Genomic DNA, 16,027 nt, shown 5'->3' with positions numbered 1-16,027 from the left:
AACAGATTACTGTACACCAATGCTCAAAGCAGCATTACTCACAATAATCAAAAAATGGAAATAATCTAAGTGTTCATTGTCAGATAAATGGATAAGCAAAATGGTAGTATATCCATACAATGGAATAATATTCTGATACTTGCTATAATATGTAAGAACCCTCAAAATATTATGTTGAGTGATATAAGCACAAAAGAAGAAATTATATGATTCTACTATGAGATATCAAGTATAAACAAATTCACAGAAAGAGAAAGAGTTTACCAGGGAGTTCGGAGGAGTAATGGGGAGTTATTACGTAAAGGGTCAAGGGTTTCTGTTTGAGGTGATGAAAAAATCGTAAGTCATTAATGCCACTGAATTACATATTTAAAAATTATTAAAATGGAAGATGTTGCTATAAACGTTACCACAGCTTTTTTTAAATAGTCATTCTGAACCAATCCTCCAGTTAACCAACAATAACAAGACCTCAATATAAGACAAAAGGAGACAACTATGATCCTCAAATTCAGAACATTCTGGGGAATACTTAATTCCTCCCATGACTCCATTTCCTTCCTTCAACAATTGCCCAATTCTCTGTTCCCCTTCACAGCAATACTTCTCAACAGAACTCAACTTTGCACTCTACTTTTTCATCTATCATTCACTTTCAACCTACTCCAATCTGGTTTCCATCCTGACCATTCTATTGAAAGACTCTTTTGAATGGCACAAGACAAGCATCTTGCCAAATCCTACAGTTAATTTGCAAACTTCATCTTAACCAAACTCTCAGAACATTCAAAACAAGTGTATCCTTAGAACATTTCCTCTCTTATTTTTAATGATATATCTCTCCTGATTTATCCTCTATCTTGCTGGGTCCTAGTCTCATTTACAAATGGCAAAATGACCCAAGGGTTGAATCTGGTTCCCTTTTTCTACTCTGGTCACACACTGTGACTTGATAATACTGTACTTTGGGTTTAAATATCACTTGTAAGTTATTGACTCCTGAATTTACATATCAGCACTGAGCTCTCCTCTGACCTCTTGATTTACATGATTATTCATTCAACAAATATTTATTGGACAGAAATTATGTACTGGGTATTATTCTAGGCTACTAAGACACAGAGATAAACAAGACAAACTTTTTGCATCCTAGAAGGGCAGACATATAATAAGCAAATATATACTAGATGATAACTAGAAAGAAGAAAAGCAAATTGGGTTATTTTTACAGGGTGGTCAAAGAAGGTCTCTCTAATAAGGTCACACCTGGACAGAGGCTTGTATGAAGTGAGGGAGCAAGCTATGCAAAATACAGAGGGAAAGCAATCCGAGTTGAAACAACAATAAATACAAATATCCCAAAGGCAGGAATAATCCTGATATCTTGAAAGAAGAGCAAAACGGTCAGGCCAGTATATCTGAAGTGGAGTAAAAGAACTTTAGAATATATAAAGCCAAAAGGAAGTGACCATGTCTTATGGATAGTTACAGCCAATGTAAAGTGTTTAGAAGTCATAGGAAACAAATGGATCATTTGATCAAGAAAGTGGCATAGTGAGATTTCAGTTTTCAAAGATCACTCTTATAGCAATGTCTTAAGAATAGGTTGCATGAGGACAAAATAGTAGAAAGACCAAGGAAGAAGTTATTGCAATTACCTAAGCAAGAGGAAATGGTGGCTTGGACTAAAGATACAACTAGTAATTAATCAGGTTGAGCACATATACATTTTTTTTTAATAAGAATTTTTTTATTTTTAGAGCAGTTTTAGGTTTACAGGAAAATGGCTGAGAAAATACAGAGAATTTCCATATACCCATTCTCCGAACCCGAACCCCGAACCCCGAACCCCACTTTGCTGTTTCCTCTATTGTCAACACCTGGCATTAGCGTGGTCTGATTGATGGGCATGGTTTGCGTTAGGATTCACTCTGTGTTGTGCGGTTCTGGGGGTTTTAACAAGTGAACAATGTCGTGTGCTCACCATTACAGGATCAACAAAGGGGTTTCTCTGTCCTAGAACATCCTGTGCTCGCCTGGCCATCCCGCCTGCTCGCTGAGCCCTGTCTGGTGACCGCTGCTCTCTTTTCTGACTCAATTTTGCCATTTCCAGAACTCCCTATAGCTGTAATCACACGGTGTCCAGGACTTGCAGACTGGCCTATTTCATTTCCAATGTGCATTTATGATCCCCCATGCCTTTTCAAGACTTGATACTCATTTTTAAATGGCTGAATAATACCTATTGTGCCACAGTTTGCTTTTCTATTCATCCATTGAATGGCAAATTGCTTGCTTCCAATTTGGGACAATTATGAAAAACTAACATTCCTGCGCAGGTTTTTGTGTGGACTATTTAGCGGTTTTGGGTTTTTTTTTTTTTTGGTATTTATCTGCTTTTTTTTGTTTTTTTAATTTTTATTAATAAAACCAATCAACATACAATGTGAACATTCTTTTTTTTCATCACAGAGTTGTATATTCATCATCATGATCATTTCTTAGAACATTTGCATCAATTCAGAAAAAGAAAACAGAAAAAAAATTCATACATACCATACTCCTTATCTCTCCCTTTTATTGATCACTAGTATTTCAATCAACTAAATTTATTTTAAAATTTGTTCAGGTTGGGCACATATTTTAAAGGTAGAGTTATCAGTATTTTGCTAATGGTCTGAATATGGGGTGTAAGAGAAAGAGGCAGGAATAAATAACAACTGCTGCATGTTATGGCCCACCAAGCTGAGCGGTGTTATCTGCCGGCACATAGCTGCAATACTAACCACTGGGATATCAGACATTTAAAAAGCAATATGGCTAAAGGGAAACTCTTGATTGTTCTCAAAAACCTAGATCCTCTTCTAGTCTTTCTATCTCAGTTACTATCACATAACCCTTATTTTCTTTTAGCACTTGTTCCTAAATGGTTTACTTATTTATTCACATATTATCCACAATAGTGCAGGCTCTGTGGGAAGAGACTTTGAACTGTATGATCCATTGCTATATCCTTGAACCCTTGTAGATAGTAAGAACTCAATAATTATTTGTTGAATGCATAAATAAATGCATGAAAGAGTCTTCCTACTGTTGTTGTAGGTTATTTTCTTTGGCCTGGCCAGTTATTATTGGTATACCAATACCCCTAAATCTAGACCCCCTTTTCTTCTCACTTGCACTCACCAGGGTTTTTAACCATCACCTCAATTACCATCTATTTGCCCATGATTTGAACATTTTTATCTACAGCCCAAACTTCTCTGAGAACCTAATATACCCAGCTCCTTCTAAACATTTCAATTTGGATGTCTCAAAGGTATCTCAAATTCAACAAGATCTTACTAATGATTTTTACCACCAAACCTGAATCCCCCTTCAAAAGTTCTATAGCTTAATAAATAGCAACAGCACCCATACAGTTGGGCAATTCAGAAATCTTTTTTTTTTACATTGAAACACCTCATCGAATTTCCCCAGTCCTAGAAAAATGGAATAGTGACTTGTATGCAATGCCTATCTGAGGTTGTTTCTTTTTTTTTTAATTGAGAAACCTTCACACATAGACGTTCTATACATGGTGTACAATCAGTGGCTCACAATATCATCACATAGTTGTGCATTCATCACCATGATCATTTTATAGAACCTCTGCATCACTCCGGAAAAAGAAATAAAAAGAAAAAAGAAAAACTTCTTACATACCATACACCTTACCCATCTCTCTCACTGATCACTAGTATTTCCATCTATGACACCCCCCATTACTTATTTGTTTATTTTTATCCATATTTTCTGCTCATCTGTCCATACCCTGGATATAAGGAGCATCAGACACAAGGTTCTCACAATCATACAGTCACTAGAAACCTTTCTGTTATCCTTGAGATCTTCTCCTTCACCCCTTGTAATCAATCTCTCACCAAGTTCTGTTAATTTTACCTTTGTAACCATCTTTCAGACCCATCTACTTTTCTCCATTCCTGCAAAGGCTTTTGCCATCACTCTAGTCCCTTTTTCAGTTGGATTATTGCAAGAGCTTCCTAACAGTCTCTCTACATCCACTCCGGTATGTCTACAATTCATTTTCCATATTTCAGCTAAGATGATCTTTTCAAAAAGAAAACCTTTACATACCATTTCTTATATTAAAACTTTCAAAAGCTTCCCAAAGAACAGAATGTCAACCTCCAAGGCCTTCTGATTCAGCCCATGTACATCTTTCCAGCCTCATCTCACACCACTCTTCCTTTTGTTCTCTGTGCTACAGCCATAATGGCATTCTTACAGCTTCTCAGTTTCTCAGTCATACCTCACTCTCCTGTAACTGTGCTTTGTTTTTATTAGAAGGTCTCATAGAATTCTCCTTCATAGTTTATACACGAGCTTGTAAATACACACTTATTTTATTGATGTCTATCTCCTTCATATGATTATAGCAATCAAGAAAATCAGGGATTATGTCTCATTTTTGCTTACCACTGTGTCTCCAGTATCCATCAAAATTTAAGAACTCAGAATGGATTTCTATACCTGAGGGATTATCTGATCTCCATATAGCACACTGGCAAAATTGGAGTCAAAGAGAACTGGACTTAAATCCTGTCTGCCTATAAAACGTCAGTAAAGCTATGCAACTTCTTAAAGCTTGAAGTACCTCTTAAGATTTTGTGAGGGTTAAATGAGATAATCCTCCACAATATGCTTATAACAGTTTCTGATATGTAGAAAGAGTTCAGTGTATGTTACCATCTATTATTAGCTATTTTTCATTCATTCAAAGAAACAGATGCCATTTAGGTTGGCTGGAGAGAGTACCTTATTTTCAGCTCTTTTCTTTATTACATTTAAACTTTCAACTATAGAAAGTAAGAAAAACACTTTTATAATTAAGTTTTTTATGTTTTGAAAGCTCTATCAATTCAACATTTAACACCAGACATGTTCTAGTTTGCTAGCTGCCAGAATGCACTATACCAGAAATGGAATGTCCTTTTAAAAAGGGGAATTTAATAAGTTTGCAAGTTAACAGTTTTTAGGCTGTGGAAATGTCCCAATTAAAGCAAGTCTATAGAAATTTTCAATCTAAGGCATCCAGGGAGAGATACCTTGATTCAAGATTGCCGATGAAGTTCAGGGTTTCTCTCTCAAGTGGAAAGGCACATGGCGAACACAGTCAGGGTTTCTCTCTCAGCTGAAAGGGACATGGCAAACATGGCATCATCTGTCAGGTTCCTCTCCAGCTCCCCAGGAGGTGTTTTCCTTCTTCATCTCCAAAAGTCACTGGCTGTTGGACTCTCTGCTTCGTGGTTCTGCAGTGTTCTCTGCTCTTTCAGCATCTCACAGCTTTCTCTCTTGTTATCTAGCTTTTTCCAAAGTGTTTCTTCTTTTAAAAGATTCCAGTAAAACCAATCAAGACCCACCTGGAATGGGTGGAGACACATCTCCACCTAATAGGGTTTAATACCCACACTGAGTGAGTCACGTCTCCATGGAGATAATCTAATTAAAGTTTCCAACATACAGTACCGAATAGGGGTTAGAAAAAAACGGCTGCCTTTACAAAATGGGATTAAGATTAAAACATGGCTTTTCTAGGTTATACACATCCTTTCAAATCTGCACAAGACACTACCACCCTAAAAAAATTCATAGCATAATAAGAATACAGTGAGTATCTATTAGTTATCTACCACTGCATAAAAATTATCCCAAAACCAAGGTGCTTAAAACTACAAATACTTTTCTAATCACACAGTTTCTGCAGATCAGCAATGTGAAAGTGGCTTAGCTGAGTGCCTCTGGCTCAAGTTCTCTCATGAGACTGCAGTAAAGCTGTAGGCCATCTCAGAATTCAACTAGAGCTGAAGGATTTGTCTCTAAGCTCACTTACACGGTTGTTGGCAGGTTTCAGGTTTTTCACAAGCAGATGGACTGAAGGATTCAGTTCCTCATGAGCTTTTCACAGCACGAGTGTTCCAGGTAAGAAAGCGAACACCCAAGATGTAAGTCATAGTCTTCTTATAACCTAGTATCAGAAGTGACATCCCTTCTCTTCTGTGGTATTCTATTGTAAGGAGTCAATAAATTCAGCTCACAATCACAGAGACAGAAATACTCAGAGGTGCAAAAACCATAAAATGAGGATCATCAAAGATAACATGAGATGCTGCCTGCCACAAGGTATATAAAATATTAATGAAAGCTCTGCAAACATACATATAAGTAGAGAAGAATTCATGTTTCTCAAAAGTAAAGAAACTTCCACCGTAGTAAAATGCACGTTCTACTATAAAAACCAAGATAAAATGGAAAAAATAATAAAAAATAAAGAAAAAAATCACAATCTTTATCAGATTATTAATAGTAAACTTTATAGAATATGTTTATCTACAGAAGAAAAGAAATTCATTCTAGCAATTCCACTTTTAGGAATTTATTCTAAAGATACACCCAAAATATGTGTGAAGTGATCTATGGATAAAGGTATGGAAGGTAGTTCTTTTTTTATAGTATATTTCATTGCTTGCTTTGTTTTTCTAGAACTGTTTTTAATAACAACTGGGAACTGGTTAGTAAAATTGTGGCAAAATCAATGGCATCCCATACAGCTCATTAAAAAAAAAAAATGAATGAAGCAATTCTGTAAATGGTGAAATGGAAAAAACTCTAAGATATATTGTCATGTGTATGTGGCAAAGTGCAAAACATTAAGTACAGTCTACTACAGTATACTATGTTGGGAGGAAAGAATAAATGCACAAATATACTTGTGTATGCATAGACTGTTTTCAGAACAGTGTTTGTTTCTGGTTAAGATAAATGACGGGCTGATTGTTAGGCATGAGGTGTCTTACTTTTCCCTCTACACTCTTTTATATAACAGTAATATAATTGTGTAACTATATGCAAGTTATTTAACTTCTCCGAACTTTAATTTCATTTTCTATAAAATGGGGATAATAATAACATCTACCTCAAGGATCAAATAGGGGCCACGGTGGCTCAGCAGGTAAGAGTGCTTTAAAGGATGTACATTAAAGGATCAAATAGGCTAGTAAACAAATTGTTTAGAAAAATAAGTGCTAGGTAGTTATTTATTATATATTTTTAAATTAAATTATTTAACATGTGTTGTCTGGGAAGGAAGGAGAGAGGGAAAGAAGGAAGAGGAAGTGGTTTGGGGGTGCTTCAGTTGCCTGAACAAGTTAAGTTTAACCCAAATTACTAAAATATACATAAGAAAATACACATATGACATATTTACAAATTTAAATTTTTTATAAATAAACTTTCGGTTTTCAATTCCACACCAGGAAATTTGAAAGAAAAGAGTCTAAGATAAATTTAAAGAAGTGTATACCACATTTAAAATCTATTTAGGGGTACACAAAAACTAAGACAAACTAAGAAGCATCTTTTATAAGTAAACTAAAGCATAAACAAATGAAATAACTTGCTCAGATAATACAGCAAATGGATGGCCAGGAATAGAACTATGATTTCTAGGTATGGGCTCCCCAGTAAGGGCTACATACCTAATCTCTATAAATGCCATAAAAATAGTACAAAATATTATTTGTAGTAAGATTTTCTTGGTATTGAGCGCATCAATCAGACCTTCAGTGCTCCAGAAGATAGTTCCAATTTAAAATAAGCTGAATGGGTAGATAAAATAATAAAGGAAGATTTAGATAGGAAAACATTTATTGAGATGGTAGTAAATAAAAACTAAATGCAATATTGCTCAACTATTTATGTGGAAGAGAGTTTATATCAGCTGTTAGCGATTAAACCAAGCACACAAAATAGACTGTTCTCTTGAGCAAGCAATTCACATTAGCAAAATTCTTTAAGATGCTTATAAAGAACTCTGTAAATATTTTTAAAACCTGAATAGTATTGTCAGGCTCTAGAAATTATGCCATCATGTGAAGATGTCTTTGAGTCTTGCTATGCATAATATATTAAATCCACTTAACAGAGTTTCCTAAACCACATTTTAAACATACAGAACACAATACTTGTGGTAGTTAGATTCAGTTGTCAACTTGGCCAGGTGAAGGCATCTAGTTCTGTTGCTGCTGACATGAGCCAATGGTGCATAAACCTCATCTGTTGCTGATAACATCTGCAGTCGGCTAGGAGGTGTGCCTGCTGCAAGGAACGATGTTTGACTTCATTGGCTGGTGCTTAAATGAGAGAGTGCAACATAGCACAGCCCAAGCAGCTCAGCATACCTCATCTCAGCACCTGCAGCTCAACTCAGGCCTTTGGAGATGCAGAAAGGAATCACCCCGGGGAAAGTTGCTGGAATCCAGAGGCCTGGAGAGAAGGCCAACAGAAATCCTCTTGTGCCTTCCCACGTAAGAAACAACCTCAGATGAAAGTTAGCTGCCTTTCCCCTGAAGAACTAATGAAATAAATCCCCTTTTATTAAAAGCTATCCATATCTGGTGTGTTGCATTCCAGCAGCTAGCAAACTAGAACAATATTCTTCTCGACTTCAGAAATTTATTGAGCATAATCAAAAGAAGAGAAAGAAGAAATGTAAAATTATTAGTCTTGTTTTTCAGGGAAGGAGGTGGGGAGAAAGTCTACTTAAGCACTAGAATTAAATGCTAAGGGCTATGTTGAGCAAATATAGAATGTAATTTAAGTCAAAGCTTGGCAATAAAACGTACTGGAAGCACAGTCAACCAAGACAGCAGCTGAAATTGGTCCAGCACGCCATCCCCCCAAAGAAAACTTGACCATGAGCAAAAATTGGCAGTCATCTTCCTTAAAACTCCAGAAAACAGTTAAAAGAGTTGCAGTAATTGGGCACGTGCAGAATCAAGAAAATGCAGCATGAAAAACGACAGCTAAAGCTCGTGGTGCCCTTGATAGCCACTTCATGATTACCTCCTGGCACCATGTGGCACGAGCCTGCAATCTCATTGGAAGGCCCTGGCCTGTTTCAGAAGAAGGAGATGAACTGCTATGTGCCTACCCAGGTGCTTGTAGGTCAGTGCCAATCTATCCATGGGAAGCCAAAAGACTGAACCAGGAAATGTGTCTCAGGTTTGCCCTCCCAGAATTTGTCCTAAAGGAAGAGAAGCAGGTTGCAGACACCTGAACTGCAGTAAGAAACAGTTGAGTTGAGGTCTGGGGCCAAGGACTGCTTGCCTTAAATTGTACAGTGGAGCACCCAGGAGGAGGTTAAAGTCTGTTTCAAGGGGAGTAGAGGGGCACTTAAGCTCCTGTGGACTGTGAACAAGGGGGCAAGGGCCTTAGGGCTGTGAGAGGGCACAAGCCCAGGAGGTGAGGCAGGCTCCACAGTTCCAAGCAATCTCAGATATGACAAAGAGGACTCTGCACTTCACATTCCCTTCTGACTGATTTTTCTGATAAAAGGGCTAAGTCCTGAAGGAAAGCACCAGACAAAGCAGAGCCAATTTTCAAAGACTGAAAGCTGTTTTGTGCTTTGGTTAGTTTGTCTTTGTTGGCTACTGGCATTCAAGGAAATCTCCGTCACATCACTAGCTGAATACAAACTTAAAGAACAGACAGCTCAAGAAGTAAATCTCAAAATTAACATATTAAAATGTACAATGTGAAAAAAGATTACAAGATAAGCAAAAAACAGGAAATGGTGGTCCATCCAAAGAAACAAAACAATCCATAACTCATCAAAAAGAAAAAAGGACAGATGTTAGAAATAACAAAAAATCATCAACAATATGTTCAAGGTGATAAAGAAAAGCATAGAGAAATAAGTAAAAATATAAGAAAACAATGAATAAGTAATGTGAGAATCTCTTTCAGATTATCAATATAAACCAAACAGTAATACTGAGTTGAAAATCATAAAAACTAAAATGAAACATTTCCTAGAGGGTTGCAACAGCAGATTGGAGCTGTCAGAAGAAAGAATAGATTATCTCAAAGATAAGCAAATTTAAATAATTCAGGCTGAGAAACAGGATGAAGAATTTTTTAAAAAGTGAACAGAGTTTAAGAGACCTGTGGGACATCCACAAGCATATCAACATATGCATTACGGAAATGCTAGTTAGAGGAGAAAGAGAGAAAGTGGCACAACAAATATTCAAAGAAATAATGACAGAAAGCTTCCCAAATTTTAACAAAAGACATGAATATGCACATTTAAAAAGCCCACTAAACCCGAACAAGACAAGCTCAAAGAGAACCATGCACAGACACACACTAATCAAACTGTCCAACGCAAGGATATAAAATGAGTTCTGAAAGCTGAAAGAGAAAAGCAACGAGTCATGTAAAAAGGAATCCCAACAAAATCAAGTGAAATTTCTCATCAGAAACCACAAAGGCAAAGCAGTGGGACAAAATATCTAAAGTGGTAAAAGAAAACAACTGCCAAACAAGAATTTTTTATCTGGTAAAACTTCCTTTCAAAAATGAGAAAGATTAATACATTCACAGATGAGCAAATGCCGAGGGAGTATGGTACCACATGAATTCTCTACACGCAATGCTGAAGAGTGTTCCTTAGGGCAGACCACAGTAGCTCGGCAGGCAAAAGTGCTTGCTTGCCATGCCAGAGGACCCACGATTGATTCCCGGTGCCTGCCCATGTGTTAAAAAAAAAAAAGAGAGAGAGAGAGTTCCTTAGACTGAAAGGAAAGGATACTAGACAGTGGAATAAAGCAGTATAAAGAAATAGACTTTCAGTAAAGGTAATCATATGGGTAGTTATGAAAAGTAACAAGTTATAAGAAATAGCAAGTGGAATTACATGGTAACAAATACAATATTTTCTTTGTCCACTTGTTACTTCTTTTGGGATCTAAATTGCAAAGGCATAAAGAGTAATGATAATTCAGCTTCTATATGAGACCAATGGGAGAAATATTTATTTGGTGCAAAATTTATATTTTGGGTAGTGTATTTCCTAATTTAACTTGTATGGTCAGTTTAGCTGAACACCATAAGTACGTGGAATCCTGAATAGGGTAGGAGATTTTTTTGGTTTGTCCAGGTTAGTATGATTCCTTGACATATCCCAGAGTAATTTGGGCAGTGCATAAAGTATTTGCCAGGTCTCCTTGGGGCACTAGGGAGAAAAGAGGAAATATTCAACTTCCGCATTTGGAAAATTTCTGATATTCTCACAAGCAGTGAGACAACCAAATCAATAGGCAGAGCCTCAATCTTGGGGTTTGACCCTATGAAAATTTTTCCCACAAAGAATAGGCTAAACCTACTTAAAATTAGGCCTAAGAGTCACCCCCAGAGAACCTCTTTTCTGGCTCAGATGTGGCCTCTCTCTAAGCCAACAAGGCAAGTGAACTCATTGCCACCCCACTACATGGGACATGACTCCCAGGGGTGTAAATCTCCCTGGCAATGTGCCACAGAAATCCTGAGATTAGCCAGGACCCAGCATCAAGAGATTGAGAAAGCCTTCTTGACCAAAAGGGGGAGAGAAACGAGACACAATAAAGTTTCAGTGGCTGAGAGATTATTTCAAATAGAGTTAAAAGGTTATCCTGGAAGTTATTCTTAGGCATTATATAAATATCCCTTTTTAGTTTATGGTGTATTGGAATGGCTAGAGTGAAGTACCTGAAACTGTGTTCCAGTAGCCTTCATTCTTGAAGACAACTATATAAAGATATAGCTTTCACAATGTGACTGTGTGATTCCGAAAACCTTGTGTCAGATGCTCCTTCTATCCAGGGCATATAAATATATAAGGATAAATTAATTACTTAATTAATTAATAACAGGGGGGATGAGGGGTAAAAAAAAAATCTTTATCAGCTATGTAGTTTCCAAACACTAGTGGTCAGAAAGTGAAAAGCAAAGCATCAAATTTATGTGGAAAGTTAAAGGACTCCAAATAGCCAAAGCCATCTTGAAAAAGAAGAACGAAGTTAGAGGACTCAAGTTCATGATCTAAAAACCAATTACAAAACCACAGTAATCAAACCAGCATGGTACTGGCACAAGGACTAATATACAGAACAATGGATTTAAATTGAGAGTTTAGAAATAAACTCCCACATCTATGGTCAAGGGGGTTTGACAACGGTGCCAAGTCCACTCAATGAGGAAAGAATGGTCTTTTCAACAAATGGTGCTGGGAAAACTGGATGTCCTTATCCAAAGGGGTGAAGTTAGACCTCTACCTCACACCATATACACAAACTCAGAATGGATCAAAGACCTAAATATAAGTTACAAAACTATAAATATCCTAGAAGAAACAAAAATACCAAAACTACAAATCTCCTAGAAGAAACACAGATAAACATCTTCATGAGCTTCATTAAGCAATAGTTTCTTAAACTTCACACACAAAGCATGAGAAACAAAAGAAAAAATTAATAAGTTGGACCTCATCAAAATTAAGAACTTTGGTACATCAAAGAAATTAATCATGAAAGTAAAAAGGCAATCTACAGAATGGGAGAGAATATTTGGAAACCACATATCCAATAAGTGTTTAATATCCACAATATATAAAGACATCCTATAACTCAACAACAAAAAGACAAAGAATGCAGTTAATAATGGACCAAAGACTTGAAGATACATTTCTCAAAAGAAGATATACAAATGGCGAAGTAGCACATGAAATGATGCTCAACATGATTAGCCATTAGGGAAATGCAAATCAAAACCACAATGAGATTCCATTTCACTAGAAAGGCTGCTATTTTTAAAAAAGGAAAACTAGTGTTGGAGAGGATGTGGAGAAATAGGCGCATTCATTTGTTGGTGGGAACATCAGATGGTGCAGCTGCTGTGAAAGACAGTTTAGTGTTTCCTCACAACTGCCAAAAGATGGAAGCAACTCCATTCATTCAGCCATGAATGAATAAATAAAAGGTGGTATACACATACAACGGAATATTGTTCATTTGTAAAAACAAATGAAGTTCTAAAACATGTGACAAGTTGGGTGAAGCTTTAAGGCATAATGTTGATTGAAATAGCCAGACACAAAAGGGCAAATATTATATTATCTCACTGGTATGAAATAATAGAATAAGCAAATTCATAGAGTCAGAAACTAGAATATAGGTTACCTATCAGAGGCTGGGGCAGGGCTTAAAGAATAAGGAGCTAATGATTCAATTATGCTGAGTTTCTATTTGTGGTGATGGAAATGTTTTGGTAATAAATGGTGGTAGTGGTAACACAAGATTGCAAACATAATTAACAGTAATGAATTATATGGTTGAATGTGGTTAGATTTTAGGTTGTATTTATGTTGCTAGAATAAAAATTTTAAATAAACAACAATGTAAGACTATACAAAATGACCAGGGAACCCTAATGTAAATCACAGACTATAGTTAATCATACAATTATATATTTTTCATCAGTTCTAAAACACCAAATTAATGCAAGATGTTAATAATAAGGGGAAAGGGGGAATATGGGAGCTCTGTATTTTCTGCATGCATTTTGTAAAGCTACAACTTCTCTAATTAAAAATTAGTAGAAAAAGGCTTTTGATACAATCACCAGTAAATAATAAGGCCAGACTCTGACATGTTTCTGTACACAGCTACTATGCAGAAGAAGAATAGCCCCCAACTAGGTAGATTATATAGGACATACCCTTTCATCTTCAGTAAAAATGTCACCTCTGCCACCAACACAGCTGGTACATAAACAATGAAGATCTCTTTTCAATTTTCAATTAGGCATACAAAAATAGCTTCACTTCAGACACTCTTAGGAATATTAATCTTGAACTATTTCAAAAGCCTAGGTTAGTATATCCATAAGCAAAAGGGTTAGGGAAAAACAGTGCCTCTCAAACATTAATGTGCTTCAGATCACCTGAGGTTCATGTTAAAACTCAGATTCTGATTTAGTGGGTGTAGGTGGCACCTGGATTTCTGCATTTCTAACAAGTTCCCAAGTGATTCTGATGCTGGTCCACAAACTACACTTTAAGTAGGAAGAATCTAAAGGATGCATTTAATCAGCCACTTCTTTAAATTTTGTAAGCCTACTCCTGCAACAAGTTAGATCACCAGCTAAATCACTTTTTTAGGCACTCTGTATAAATATCTTCACGGATCTGTGATTTAATATTATGTCCTAAACTATTATCAAGGTGTGATGCATAAATGATGGAAAAATCTCCATCATTTATAAAATTGCTATGAAACAATACCATTTTTTCACGTATTCAACACCCCTTACAAAAATAACAAGAAATTTCAGTGTTTATTCTTTGGGACATTTTTCTCTCTTGACAAAATGGCACATACATTTTTATTATACAAAGAATATTTTTATTGGATTTCTCTATGTATCCTATCTGCAAGTTAGTACAGATAGATATTTGCTCAACAATTGCTCACCTAAACTTACCTAGATTTCCTTCCCTTCCTTTATGCTCACTTCATTCATTAAATAACTCCTTTTCTTTTAACATTATTTTAATAATCCTATTACTAATTTGTCTTTCCCTGACATTCACTTAAAATTTTTATTTGGATTTAGACAGAGTACAAATAATAAACTATTTAATTAATAATTTTACTAGACAATTGGCAATATCAAATTCATTCACTTGGTAATCACCAAAAAAATATTTAAATCATTTAAAATAACAGTCTATTTTAAAAATGTGCATATCATATGTAAGTGAAAAGACTACTTGGTCAGCCCTTCTTGAAACCACAGAGCTAGAAAGGAGTCAAAACAGCTTAAGCTCAAAAGCTGTGCTGTCCATACAGTAGCCACTAGCCATGTGTTACAGGTTAAATTAATTAAAATTAAATAAACTTAAAACATAATTTGTCAGTTACATTAGCCATATCTCAAGGGCTAGTGGTTACAGTATTGAACCATGCAGAATTACAAAAACACTTGCCGACACTGCAGAAAGTTCTATTAGCACTGCTCTGAGGTACTCGAACCTTTTTCTAAATTCATCACCGTTCATCATCAATCGTCTCAGGAAATGGATGTTCAAATTGCTACAATAAGCAATTAAATCCAAGGGTACCAAAACATGAATTTCAAAACTACATAAATCATTGCTACTCTGTTAACTCAGATTCACAAATAGAAAAACAAACTTAAAACGGGGCCAAGAGAAGGGCGTTATCATATTCAGTGTAAACTTGCAACCTACCAGGACCAATACAAACGGCCAGTTACTTACACACATACACACACACTATAGTTCCTCTTTCTGAATCTAACTTGCCGCCACCCTCCCCTGGAATATAGCACAGTAAACTAATGAAAAATTATCACAGAGTAGCTAGGATGCTGAGAAAGAAGTTTTACTCTTTCACCAATATTTGACCTGCAGCAGTCACAAAAAAATTACACCTGCACATGCCATCCCCATCCAGGACGAGCAGTGTTCATGGTAAAGCCAGTATTCTCTCACACCTCTTTAGGAATGCAACACTCACAGCAGTAGAAGCGCCCTGAATTCCAGCCACATGATAATAATTGATATTGCTCCCATCACAAATGCCATTTCTTCTGTCTGTTGTTTTTCTATATAATTTTTACCTACTGAGATGCTACTTACACATTAGTTTCGCCCATGGTTTAAATTCTGCCTTCTCTGTGGTTCCTTTCCCAGGCACCTCAATGATACTTTTCTCTCAGGTCTTAAAAAACTTATATTCAGCATAAGCACTTACAATCCAATGCTCTGAGTTACTGATACTTGTTTAAATATTTCAATTCACTATGACATAGATCTGCCTAAGACAAAGACTACTTCTAGTCTATTGGTATTCAAATTTTTTAAAATAAATACTAAAAGAAAGAAGTCTATGGATCTGACAGTAAAGGAATTCACTCTCATTCTTTTGTACCACTTTATGAGACATATTAAAGGAATCATGGGACAACCAGAAGTATAACCAAATAGTTCATTTTAATTAATGTCTTATATCATAACATTATTTAAGTGTGACAACAGGAGGACTTGTAATTAATCCTCCTATGCAACCACCTGCAAAGAAAACTAGTTAAATCAATCCACAGATTCATCATCTACTTTAAAAAC

General features: G+C 36.0%; 1 protein-coding gene across 3 annotated transcripts in view; it reads right to left on the bottom strand.

Annotated features, from left to right (window-relative positions):
• PDE3B (phosphodiesterase 3B) overlaps nt 1-16,027 on the bottom strand; it is a 212,438-nt gene that overhangs the window by 117,859 nt on the left and 78,552 nt on the right. The gene's annotated exons all lie outside the window — the stretch shown is intronic.

The sequence above is a fragment of the Tamandua tetradactyla genome, chromosome 8 (assembly GCF_023851605.1).
Source record: "Tamandua tetradactyla isolate mTamTet1 chromosome 8, mTamTet1.pri, whole genome shotgun sequence".
Lineage (NCBI taxonomy): Eukaryota > Metazoa > Chordata > Mammalia > Pilosa > Myrmecophagidae > Tamandua > Tamandua tetradactyla.
This window is presented reverse-complemented; position numbering and strand designations above follow the sequence as displayed.